At 41.0% G+C, this 14,057-nt stretch overlaps 1 protein-coding gene across 1 annotated transcript in view; it reads right to left on the bottom strand.

Moving 5' to 3' along the window:
* FARS2 (phenylalanyl-tRNA synthetase 2, mitochondrial) overlaps positions 1–14,057 on the bottom strand; it is a 512,610-nt gene that overhangs the window by 244,254 nt on the left and 254,299 nt on the right. The gene's annotated exons all lie outside the window — the stretch shown is intronic.

Here is a 14,057-nt window from a genome sequence, read left to right as displayed (position 1 = left end):
TCACCAGGTAGAACTGCTCACAGCAATAGCTACTTTACAAACTAAAACCATGATTACTTTGTGTTTCAGCAAGAATAGTTCAGCCAAGTGTGGGGTGAATTCCCTAAGCCCAGAATGTCCCAACTTTAAATTCATACTGAAAAACTTTTAGACATCTAGAACAGATTTTCATGAATGTTTAGACTTTTAAATGCAGCCAAGCCTCTCTAAATAATAAATGAAATTAGGCAAGTCCCAATTACTATTACAGAATGACTATGCAAGACAACGCTACCCACATTTCTGAGACGATCAAGAATTTTGTCTTTTTAATGTTCCTCTAAAGTACATTTCCTTCCATTAGAAATGTGTACTTGGAGAGAATTTCATTATAATTCACAAAACTTGTTTTAACTAGGTGGCTGGCAGATTACTTATGCTTCATTTAAGGGTTTGGCTGCATATTTGTGAATCTGTAATACACAGAATATTTCTTTAAACTACAACACATCTGGCACATTCCTAGATTCACTTTATCATATATATACATATATATGTCCTGATTTTTATGTTTTCTATTTTTTCCCTACTTTACTGCATTGTATATTCTCCTTAAGTATCCTCAAACCTTCTGTATACCGTGGGAGAACACAAATCCCCAACGAAGAGATACAACAGTGCATTTGGCTGGATCAATAGTTGTTTTTTTGTTTTTTTTTTTTGAAATAACGTAAAAATACCTCATAAAGTCATTTTTTCTTGAACTCTGTGATCTGTAATGGTACAGAAAGCCTTCCCCACCCTGGGAACCCGGCAGGGCCCTGACTAGGGCCTACGTGCCCACTTAGACAGCAATAAACTCTGAGAACTCAGCATTCATTTTCTGTGACTGAGGGCTGCTGAACGAGATCAGGAAACTAAACGCTTAATAAACAGTAGTTACTATGAGGTTACCATTCTTATCACCCTGGCCAACCTGCTGCCTCCCTGCACACACAGAAGAGGCTCAGGAACAGAAGGCCACGACGCAATGCCAGGAGTAGAAAAAGGTAGAGGCAGCACCCAGAACGAAAAGACACAGGCGCCCTGGATGGCATTTGAGAGTCAAACACAAACAATGCAAACTCCTCTATTTTCCCTGATTGCTTCCAAATCATTCTCGACCTTCGGATAAATATCACTTCTTCGGGTGGCCTCCCATGGCCTTCTGAATTAGGATAACTTCCCTTGTCAGTACTTTCTGGTATGGTCCTTTTTGTAATATTCAGGTATTCACTCAAAAACATTGACTGAGTCCCTCCTACATGTCAGGCACTGCTCAGGTTAAAGTGGATACAACACAAACACAACACTGCTCCTTTCCCCAGAGTTCCAGTCTCAGGTAATGACCTCGCTGTTCACCAAAGTTCCTGACTGTCTGAACTCCATTCCCTCCCTCACCTGTCACATGAGATGAGTCACTAGGACTTGCTGATTTTGATCTCTGGATTCTCTGGTGAATCTAGTTTCTCTCCATCCCAACCACCGCCACCTCGTAGCGTCCACCTTCTCCCCCAGGAAATATTCCCATAGCCTCCATCAGGTTTTCCAGCCTGCCGTCCACCCCTCTCCAACCCAACCCACGCACTTGCAATTGGAGTGCCTGGAATGAAAATCAGACCAGGACACTTTCTTGCATCAAACCTATCCAGGGTCCCCAATGTGTCTGATGACTGGACATCAGCCTACGTTTTTCCCTTGCTCCCATATCCTCCCATGTGTGCCCTGTGCTTCTGCCATAATGAACTATTTGCAGTCCCCAACCTATGTTCTACTTTTTTTATACCTACTAATGACACCTAGCATACACAGTTCCTGTCACCTACTTTGTGCTTAATACATATTTTTTGCTGAAAAGAATGAATGCATGAAAGTGTTTGTATTTTTACACTTACTAGGCCTTCTGCTTGAATTGTCCTTTGTCACCAAATTATCAATGTCTTTATCACATTTGCATTTTGGGTGCCTGGCACAGCATCTGTAACCTAGGAAATGCTGAATAGCGTTTTCAGAATAAATGGATGGACAAATAATTGACAGGCAAACCATCTACCTTAGCTTAGGACACAAAGTGGAATACAAGTAGGTAGAAAGCAATGATTTCTCCTTAATGAAGATGCCCAAAAGCCTTTGCTAATTTCCTTCAGCAACATGAACAATGCAAGTCTTGAGAGGTAAAATCGGAATAAATTATTAGTGACCCCAAGGAGAAGACATGCCCTTCTTGTTTCATTTTGTTTTTAATTCAGCTGCTATTGATTGAGGTAGCATAGAGGTAGCACCAGGTAATGGAAAGAGCATTGCCCTGGGAGTCGGAGGACCTGAAGTCAATTCTAGAACTGGCTCTCCCTCTAATTAGCTGTGTGGCCTGAATTCAGCTGAATCAGGTGAATTCAAGCAAGCCCACCACCACCACCCCGCCCCCGGGCCTCCTATTATGTGAGCAATTGAAATTCCTTTTTTTGCTTTAGTTGGGTTTCTGACTCTTGGAACTAAAAGAGTGCTGACTAACATCCCATTCTTATCATCTCTTGTGGTTGCATTTACTGGGCAGGTAAGCCAAAAAAATGCCATAAATAAAGCATATTCTGATTATAGCAAAGCACTTGGCTGAAGTCCCCAGAATATACTCACAAAAGAGAAAAGAGGACTCAACTGTTTATTTAGATGGGTCTGCAACTTGTTGAACCTTTATATGTGAAAAGTTCTGACTAATGAATGTGTACACATGGAAAGAGGTTTCTTGTATCCTCTTACAGACTCCTGAACCTGTCCCTATTCTATTTAGGGCTCTCAGCAGCCACTCAGAGAAATAAAAGGGGTGCTTACAAGACTTCTAGATCCCTCAGAGCTAGAAGAAATCATCAATATAACAGAGGCATGAGTCAAGATTCACCAGTTTAATGAGGAAAACAGAGAAAAGGCATGGTTAGGGCCACAGGTCTCCGAAATGACCCTTTTCCTCCGATATCCCTCCTAATACATTACCTGGCTTAGGTATTACCTGGCTTAGGAAATGAGACTCTTCTGTTTTTCTCTTTGGTTTTTATGGCTTATAATGAAGTTTCTTGTCTGCTTGTGTGTTTTTATTCTACTTTGTGCACAGGGTATTATTTCTTAATTGTAACTATTCCTAGAATTATTTGGGAAACTTGCCCATTTGTGATTAATTAGCTTTTTGATTATTGTGTGTTTAAGAGCCTCGTGCCTTCAGGCATGTGCACCTAAAAATTAAAATGTATTAATATGAACATAATGAAATCAATATGATTTTATGTAACTGCATGATTTATGCTTATTGAGGAGGTTATTTAAGTATAATTTATAGGTTAGTTCTTACAGCATAAATGCTTTCCTTCTCCTCATTTTCTCTTTTTCTCCTGCAGGAAAATTGCAAGATCCCTTAAATATCCCTTAAATACTTCCTCATGTACAAAATCTTCATCTTGGCATCTATCATTCTTTCTTGTTCTTACTTCTGTCCCTCTACCATTCATGTGCTGGTTTGACTAAAAGTTGGACCAATTTGGGGTGAGAGTGTGGGACACTTATGCCATCTGGCCTCTCCTTCTCCTTCCTGTGTCTTGAGAGAGAAGGGAAGTTCAGTCCCCTCTGAGCTCAAGCATGGGAGACAACTCCAGCTCCAATCCTCAGGCCCCCCGCAAGCCCTGCTGAGGGAGGGAGAGGAGGAGATCTCACATCAAGCCCACTGGGCGGCTGCACCTCTGCATACCAGTACAGCCCAGCACAGACAGGCACTCCTAGGCATCTGCCTGCCATTAATAAACACCAGCGCATCTCTCACTGGCTCGTTAACTTCCTGAGGTCATCTCCTCTGACAGTGAATCCCCAAAAGGACAAGAGGACAAGAGGGGGGTGGGTGGGGCTCAGAAACAAGGCTGGGAACCTGTTCTACTACATATGGGGTCAAGCTCATCACTGTTTCAGCACTCACGTACTCGCTTCTCACTCGGCCAACGCTGGTGAGTGTGCTAGCTCTCTAGCAGGCACAGGGGCTGCAAAGATGAGTGAGACACAGGCTCCGCACACAAACAGCTCACAACCCTCTCACGCGCTCAACAGGCACCGCGTGCCCACCATGTCCAAGGCCCTGGGCGTGCGGCGGGCATTCGGGAGCTTAAAGACTACGGTGAAAGATAGGCCAGGCTGCGGCAGAACAAAGGGTCAGAGAAATGCTCTTTGAGGTCTGAAGGGGAGAGGCTGCTTCAGCTCCGCAGCTCTGATGGGGCTGCCTGGAAGGAGGCAGGCCAGGATGGCACCCTGCAAGGAGAGGGCAAAGGGACCAGGCAGAGTCTCCCCTAAGGGGTCGACCCAGGCAGAGTCTTCCCTAAGGGGTCAACTAACTCATCTGCCACCCCTGAGGAAAAATAATACAACGTTTCACTCTGCAGATATCCACAGAATCACCGAACTAAAAAAAAAAATTTGAAATGAGGCAAAATCTTTGTTTAAATAGAAAAGGGAGCAAAAACCAACCAACCAAACAAACAAAAAACCCCTCCAAACCCCAGCCTTTGGTTGTCCTATAAAAATCTAGCAGTGCTGCTTCTTGCCATCTATCCAGATGACACTCTCCTTAATCCCCAGCCCAACACTGGCGGCCCTCACAAAATGTAGAGCTAAAATGACAGTTAACACCAACGTAAAGAGCTCCACGTTAAATGAGAAAACAAAATTGGGCGACATAATGTATTTTGAGTAAGAGGAAAATAAACCAGAAACGATGTGTATATATAAACATGTAGAGGAGTGTGCATATGCTATGCGTTGGTATATATAGATGTTGTGTTGTGGATAACGCTCTTCCCAGTAACCTGTTTTTTTTAAAAAACAGCACACTCCAGCAGGTATCCACAGAAAGAAACCACCCACTTTCTGCAGAGACCACAGTCCCCACGCTCAGCCTTTTCTGCTGAGCTTCCACAGCTCTCCCGCCCTGGCGCCAAGCTAGATGGATGACCCTCTGGACATCCTTTTCTCCGTCATTATCGACTCCTTGGAAAAGCAAGCCACTCACAAGTGGCTGGGACCTCTCGCCTTACCCTTAAGAACCTATTTCCCTGCACTATGCCCATCGAGTCTGCCCCTTGTCTGCTGAGCTGCACTGGAATTGTAAAAACTGGGGCCAACTGTGTCCTACCAGGAACAGCTCACTTCACTGAGATTTCTGCGTGACATTTTCATCAGCTACGCGGTGTAAGCTAGGAGCCATTCACCAGACAGAGGGGCCGCTGCTTCAATCAAACCTCGTAACTTGTTCCCTTTCTCTATCTGCATACGCAAACCCAGTGTCACCCTCGAGCTCCACGCCAAGGAATGCTGGGCAGGAGAACCTGGGCAAAGCTGGAAGTTTAGTATCTCAGGAAGAAAGTGCTCTCAGCAATTCTGATTGGGTAAAATGAAACCTTGGCTACAAGGTTAACAGCTTTTACCCAATGTCTACGTCTATTCTCTAAGGTTGAAAATGTTCTTTCATCCCTTCTATCAGGGATTGGCAAACTATGGCCCTTGGGGCAAACACAGCCACACGCATGCATGGATGTATTGTCTCTGGTTGCTTTCACACTACCATGGCAGAGCCGAATAGTGACAAAAATCAACTGGAGACCAGCCCGCAAAACTCATAATGTTTACTATCTGGCCCTTTACAGAAAATGTTTGCTGACTCCTTCCTTTATGTTTGTCACTAAATACTGTCGTTTCTTCCTCTGAAAGTCTTCTCCGTTTCTCAGTGCCCCCTCATTTCCCATGATAGTACTATGATTCAAACTCTGTCCACCTCTCTGTGCGGGATAGCTTCCCATTCCAGTCCGCCCTGCGTACGGCTGCCTGGCTGTCATCCTGTCACTTGCTGAATCCGCTCAAACCCATGCCCAAGAACATACATGTTCTTAGTTGCCACCAGAGCCAATCTCCTAATTTTACCTTTCAGGGCCTTCAATTCAGACTTTGGTCTCACTTCTGTCCTGTACCCTTTGGGCCTGTGCCCTCCCTGTGGGCACACCCATGATTTCCTCCACTGCTGGGAGGGCTTCAGTGCCTCCTCCGCCCCACCCACCAGCGCTCTGCTCCCCTTTCCCCAAGAAGATCTCCTGCTGATCCACAGATTCCCTCCTGGCCTCTCCGCATTCTGCCCTCTGGTTCAGTCCCTGCTGTCATGTGTTCACTCACCTGAGCTTGTTTCTTGCTGAATTATCTGCTCATCTTATAGATTCCAATGGTAACAACAAATAAATTAGGACGAAGACTACAAGAAAGATTCTGATGAGAGGAATCCACGTGGGGGATGATACCCTCGGAGATGTGGCATCCAAAACTATACTAGGCCTCAACATGGGGATCTCCTACACTCCAGGTGAAAATTCCTGTCTTGGTGCACACTGCACTTAATGGTTTATATCACTGACTTAATTGCTTTCCCAGACATTTCACATCTTTGCCTTTTATCTCTTCAAAGAGTTTATAACTCCCCATTAGAATATGCATATATATTGCAGTGCTAGATAAGTAGAGGAACTTAATAACTTATTGTGAAACATAAAAGTATACCTTGCTTTAATAAAACTTCATACCTTGTTCCCTTTCTCTATTTGCCTATGAAAACCCAGAACTCTCAATTACTTGCTTACCAGACATTCTGAAATTGGGAAGCAAAGAAACCTTCTCCTCCCTCGGGGCATATGCTCTGGCCACACATCCCATTTGGATGGTCAGGTTTTAACAGGCTACACACTTATAAATAAATTCTTATACACCTCTAAGTTTTTCTCCCCTGCTCTCTGCTTCTCCTTTGTCCCTCTGCTCCCTCTGGTCTTCTCTCTGTGTGCCATCATGGCGTGTCAGCAGTCTGACCCACTAGCCAGGAGGCCACTGAGACACGGGCTGGGAGACTGGAAAGTGAGCCTCGTTTAGAAATTAAGCTCAAATCATAATTTCCGCCTCTCTTAAAAGCTATTACCATTGACAACGAACAGCTCTGCTTCCTCTTCACATTCTCTTAAAACCACCATGAGCCCCTGCCTTCCACCCCAGCCTGCCAATTACACACTCTTGTCTGGGGACTTTCACTTTTAACTGCTTTTTACAGACATAAATGAAAGCACTAAAAATTAAAAGCTGAAAGGAGATGAAAAGAAACATGCTTTAAACTCCTTCTCAGCCATTACAAATCAACAGGAGCTAAACATCAGATTTTTTTTTAAAGAGCTTCCTTTTTATGAACAAGTAAAACATATGTAGAAGAGAATACCTCAAACCCCAAATGGTTGTGAACATAACATTTTAACTTGTGTGCCCAGTTCCTAAGCAAATGTTACCAGTGTGACCACACTTAACAGTGGAAAGATAGTCAGGCATGGCAGACTTAAGCAACTGCTATTGTTAACCACACTGTTAATGTGTTAGAAGCCATCACTTTTTTTGCTGCCAAATTCTGAAACCTCTGTCTTTGAAAGGCTGCAAGCACTGTATTCACAGAGAAGGTAGGTGGCAGAAAGGGGTTAAAGAGGTTAGGTGTCTGTGTGAATCAGTTTTTAGAAAGATCTAAAACTCCAAACAGCAGTGTGCATGCACTCAAATGTGCAAAACTGGAAAAAGTCATCCTATGTTGAAAAATCAAAGCCATTTGCAGTAGATATGTATCCAGGAAAGGGGGGCAGTCTTTAAATATATGGTTAGCCTCTTAGCCTCTCTCTGTGAAAAACTCTGGATTGCCAAGAGCAACACTGAAGATTTATTGTTACAGTCAGATTTCCCCTGCTATCTTATTGTTCACGAACTTTCAGAGCGATTCTCCATCTAGCTGTTTTCATGAATGCCTCAATGATCAACCACTGAAGCAGATGACCTTCCTCACCAGTTGCCATGTCTATTAGCTAAATCTGCTCTTTCTCCTCAAAGCAGATCCTTCCCAGGCTCCAAGCATCTTAGTGTAACGTTATGAAGTTTTGTATATGCTAGGTGTCCACAGAGTGATACCTATCTGGAATCTTAGGCAGTGGTGGGAGGTGCTAGAGACAAACCAGGGAAGCTTCTGCACTGATCCTCCAAACATCCCAAAGCAACATGGGAGAAGGGAGCCCCAGCGCCAGAATTGTCAACAGGCAAGACGAGATCGAGTTCAGGTGTTTTTAAGGAGGGCTGTGCCCAGCCCCACTCTCTCTAGCTGCCCATTTGAATGTTGGACCAACAGTTGGGGGATTCCCCTGTCAGATTCTTGACAGAGTGCGGGTTGGTTTGCATAGTTTACTGAGAATGATGTTTTCCAGTTTCATCCATGTCCCTACAAAGGACACGAACTCATCATTTTTTATGGCTGCATAGTATTCCATGGTGTATATGTGCCACATTTTCTTAATCCAGTCTATCGTTGTTGGACATTTGGGTTGGTTCCAACTCTTTGCTATTGTGAATAGTGCCGCAATAAACATACGTGTGCATGTGTCTTTATAGCAGCATGATTTATAGTCCTTTGGGTATATACCCAGTAATGGGATGGCTGGGTCAAATGGTATTTCTAGTTCGAGATCCCTGAGGAATCGCCACACTGACTTCCACAATGGTTGAACTAGTTTACAATCCCACCAACAGTGTAAAAGTGTTCCTATTTCCAATAACAGACAAACAGAGAGCCAAATCATGAGTGAATTCCCATTCACAATTGCTTCAAAGAGAATAAAATACCTAGGAATCCAACTTACAAGGGATGTGAAGGACCTCTTCAAGGAGAACTACAAACCACTGCTCAATGAAATAAAAGAGGATACAAACAAATGGAAGAACATTCCATGCTCATGGGTTGGAAGAATCAATATCGTGAAAATGGCCATACTGCCCAAGGTAATTTATAGATTCAATGCCATCCCCATCAAGCTACCAATGACTTTCTTCACAGAATTGGAAAAAACTACTTTAAAGTTCATATGGAACCAAAAAAGAGCCCGCATCGCCAAGTCAATCCTAAGCCAAAAGAACAAAGCTGGAGGCATCACGCTACCTGACTTTAAACTATACTACAAGGCTACAGTAACCAAAACAGCATGGTACTGGTACCACAACAGAGACATAGATCAATGGAACAGAACAGAGCCCTCAGAAATGATGCCGCATAGCTACAACTATCTGATCTTTGACAAACCTGACAAAAATAAGAAATGGGGAAAGGATTCCCTATTTAATAAATGGTGCTGGGAAAACTGGCTAGCCATATGTAGAAAGCTGAAACTGGATCCCTTCCTTACACCTTATACAAAAATTAATTCAAGATGGATTAAAGACTTATATGTTAGACCTAAAACCATTAAAATCCTACAAGAAAACCTAGGCAATACCATTCAGGACATAGGCGTGGGCAAGGACTTCATGTCTAAAACACCAAAAGCAATGGCAACAAAAGCCAAAATCGACAAATGGGATCTCATTAAACTAAAGAGCTTCTGCACAGCAAAAGAAACTATCATCAGAATGAACAGGCAACCTACAGAATGGGAGAAAATTTTTGCAACCTACTCATCTGACAAAGGGCTAATATCCAGAATCTATAACGAACTCAAACAAATTTTCAAGAAAAAAACAAACAACCCCATCAAAAAGTGGGCAGAGGACATGAACAGACACTTCTCAAAAGAAGACATTTATGCAGCCAGAAAACACATGAAGAAATGCTCATCATCACTGGCCATCAGAGAAATGCAAATCAAAACCACAGTGAGATACCATCTCACACCAGTTAGAATGGCCTTCAGGTTTTAGTTTCAACTCGCAGTGGGGTGCCTCCATTCTGCTGGCCTTGTGTTTTCTATCTGCTAAAAAACTTCCATTAGAGTGACTCTCCTGACCCCGCACCCTGCCCTTTACTGAGTCCCTCCAGGAGCTCAGTACTCCCTAGCAGGAGCAAGTTACTTGCTGGTCCATATTTCTGGATGAGGTGGAGCTGATCTACTAAAATACCTTCAAGTTGGGAATAGGCTTTCTTGCCCTGCTCTCCACTGGGACAGCTGCGAGACTATGCTTGTTATGCAGACTCCACCATTCCCCAGGTTGGGCTGGAGGGGAGGGAGGGAGAGCAGGCCCTCTTGATGTAGATGCAAAGCCATGTGATTCAATCAGCTGAGGAGAAATAAAGCTGACATTGTCTTTCCTTCACCTGTTTCAATGTCTTAATTTGCTTAAAACTCAAGTGGAAAAGAAAAGACTCTTCTGGTTGCCAACAGCAAGTAAACTTAAATTTACAATAGCAAAAGGTTAATTTATTACAAAAATGTTTCTAATATTATAATGGCTGGTGGAACCGAAGGGGAGTCTCAGGCAAAACCACACCCTGGATATCAAACATGCTGCTTTCATTCTGCATCTGCTGTCTTCCTTTTCTGTTTGCAGACTGGCTACCTCTGCTCCTCAAGTGCAAAGTTGAGAAACATGATCGTTCAGTGCTCTCAGGCATCGCATCCTATAGCTTCAGCCACTGAAGAGGGACAGTATGTTGCGGGACGTCAGGGACCCCAAACGGAGGGACCGGCTGAAGCCATGGCAGAAGAGCGTGGATTGTGAAGATTTTACGGACATTTATTAGTTCCCCAAATTAATACTTTTATAATTTCCTATGCCTGTCTTTACTTTAATTTCTTAATCCTGCCAGCTGAAGAGGATGTATGTCGCTTTAGGACCATGTGGACAGTACTCTTTCTTCTCTTAAATCCAAAATTCTCTGGCTAAAAGTGTGATTGCCTCCACAGTGAGGGGACCATTCCTAGACAGACAACTGTCCCAGTTGGAGTGCAGCTACTCAATTAAGAAAGGGGGTCATGGTGGAGCAAAACCACTAAGGCAGAGCAGGAACTAAAGTATCCATCTGGAAGAGCGAAGGAAGCTCCCAGGGACTGAGCTGCTGGACCTCCAAGCCTTTTCCATCTAATCTCAACGTTTTGAGTTCCACCATGTTTTAAACCTAAAGATTCACAAAAGCTATTAATAAAATAGCCATATAATTTATCATTCACACCAAGACACTTCTGAGGGTGAAAGTAGGTACTACAAATAATTAAAATTATATTATTTTGAAATGTCTATTTATTGACTAACAAACTGGTTTTCTCATAATCATGGATCTATAGAATCACTCTTATTCAGAAACTATTTTCAAAACTAAAATCTTTCTTTAAAAAACGTCCAAGCCAGGTGTGGTGGCTTGCACCTGTGGTCCCAGCTACCTGGGAGACTGAGGTGGCAAAGGCTGCAGTGAGCTGAGGTTGTGCCACTGCCCTCCAGCTTGGGTAACAGAGAGAAAGACCCTATGTCAAAAAAGAAAAAATAAAAGTCCATATACATTAAGGCAAAATATAAAAACTTTATATTCTTTACATTCTTTATGTTAATTATAAACATTTAAAAGTAATATAAATAGTAATTGGTCTTGGCATATATTTACATACCTTGATCAGTTTTGTGACTGCATGTTTTGAATTCTGTCCTGGTATTGCTCTAAAAGTATTTGTTTTTGATACAAGCTTGGTATCGGTAATTTTTGTCAATCTTCCTTAATGTTGCATTTTGTGCAACTTGAAGTTGTTGACATCTTCAATGGATGTTTCTGTTAAGTCCACACTATTTTAATTTTTGAAAACACCTAAGGGTAAGTTATAAGCTCAGAGCAAATCCTACCAAAGGAAAATGTTCTCAATTCTTTTTTTTTTTTTTTTTTTACTGGAAAGCATAAATATTTCATTCCCAATATTTTTAAAGACATTATCTTTCTGCTTCCACTCAGTGTATAGGTCTTTAATGAAAACTTTAGCAAGATCAAGCTCTTCATATTAATTCTCTCTTTATGATTCTTTTGAATGTCTGACCAAATGTGGATGATGCAATATTATAAGCCTTTTCAACTTCATTCCATTGTGATATAGAATAAAAATTTATCCAGTAAAATACAGAAGTCTCATGAAAAAATTATTTCCATAACGTAGTTGTTCTAAGGAAAAATTATACAATTTTGAAATTAAATTGTGTGTACCTACCATTAGGCCCTCATCCTATAATTTGTCACTCCCCACTCTGCTTTTGTGAGGAAATACGGCCATATCTTCTAGTTTGCAGGCCGTGGTTTTAATAATGGCAAGTCTCTAAAACCTGCCTATGCTGAAGTTCCTGATGCTCCAGTAATTGAATACTTTAAGATTTCCACTTGATTTGGGGCAAAAATGAAGACAAGATTTAAAGGATTCATACGCTCATTAGCAGTGTAGGATAGTTACAGTGAGATACACATAAGTTTTTCAAAGGCTGACATAGTTAAGATCTGATCAATGATGGGGGCAAAGAGAGCAAGTGTGTTCTTGCCACAGTGAGGTGTGTTTTTGTATTTAACTTCAGCATTGAAAAAAAATCTGTGGTTCAATCATTCTGTGTAAAGATATAAATATCTGTACATTTTTACAATGGCAGCTTCTAATTCTAAGAGTACCATACCACAACTTGTTTGGATACAATTATCAATTATATGTACATTCTATACTCAATGATTTTACAAAATACATTTCATATTATATACTTGTATATTTTATTTAAATATTTTAATTTATTTTCTTTTAAAATCATATGTACTTATGGTATGCAATAAGATGTTTTAATATACACATACATAGTGAAGTGATTACTACAGCCAGGCAAATTAATATAGCCATCATCTCACACAGTTATCTCTGTGTGTGTGTGTGTGTGTGTGTGTGTGTGTGTGTATGTGTGTGTAAGAATACCTAAAATCTACTCTTAGCAATTTCTAGTATATGATATAATATTATTGACCACAGTCCTTGTGCTGTAATTTCTAGACTTGTACTTCATAACTGCAACTTCGTGTCTTTTGACCTACATTTTCCCATTTTTAATAAAATATTTTATTTACTATTTTCTTAAAATATTTTTATATATTTTATTAATTTTTAAACTATGAATTATATACACATATATCTTACCATCAATCCAGGTATTTTTCTGCTACACTTTTCTTAATTTAGTGAGGATGTTGTTTTTATTAAAATGTTGTTCTCCATAAAAGTTTTCATATATCATCACTACAAAAATAAATAATTTGATCATAAACACTGAGCTTTTTGAATGGATTTACAATCACATGCACAATCAGGTGTGTTACCTTTGACAAAATGAACTTCCAAAAGCATTCCTCTTATCCCATGAATCAGATGGACAAAACAAAAAAAAATTGGAATTAACTAATTTTCTATTTGAAGTATCTGATGAGATGGCTGTGATATAAAATTGGCAGGATCACCTAACTGTTTGCAAAGTTATTTTGCTAACTGAGCCAAGATATTAAAAGCTATACCTACATTTTTACATGTGTGCAAGAAAACTTAAAGAATGAAATTATCTTATAATGAGAGTTACTTGTCTCACCTAAATGAAAAGTCATTCTTTGAAAACAATATGCAAAAATGCTGCATTGTTTGTTACTCGCTCATCTTTGAAATTTTTAAAATTTTAAAAATTGTAAAGCCTTCTTCAATAGATTTCTTTCTTTTAGAAATCTGGTCAGTGATACTGTTATGACTTTTATGTGAATGGTAAATATTGACAGGTTACACATTCAATATCAACTTTCTTGACAAATCCAGTAATCCATTTTTCCTTAAAAGGTGCTTTTGGGGAGAGAGTAATTGCTACCAAAAGGGTTTATTGAAAAATAATTTTAAAAATTACCAAAAAGTAAAATAAATGAATAACTTCAGATGTATACCCTATAAAACGTGACAAACCCTTGCAGAAAGGGCATGCCAAACTATTCTCTGCATCTGTAAGTTCTAACACATAATGGCTCAGCCTCTCTCCAACACATATTTTAACGAATCAGTTGCTATAATTCTCACTGTTTCATCTGACTAAAGGCCAGTGGCTCCTGCACTTTGTAAGCTATGGAGTGGTCCACGGAACAGCTGGCTGACACACCACAAGGCTGGCTGGGGTAGCAGTCTCAAATACTCCTCCCACACCATGCTGGACTG

This window comes from Nomascus leucogenys, chromosome 8, assembly GCF_006542625.1.
Source record: "Nomascus leucogenys isolate Asia chromosome 8, Asia_NLE_v1, whole genome shotgun sequence".
Lineage (NCBI taxonomy): Eukaryota > Metazoa > Chordata > Mammalia > Primates > Hylobatidae > Nomascus > Nomascus leucogenys.
The sequence above is the reverse complement of the archived record's forward strand: the minus strand, read 5'-3'. Positions and strand labels throughout refer to the sequence as shown.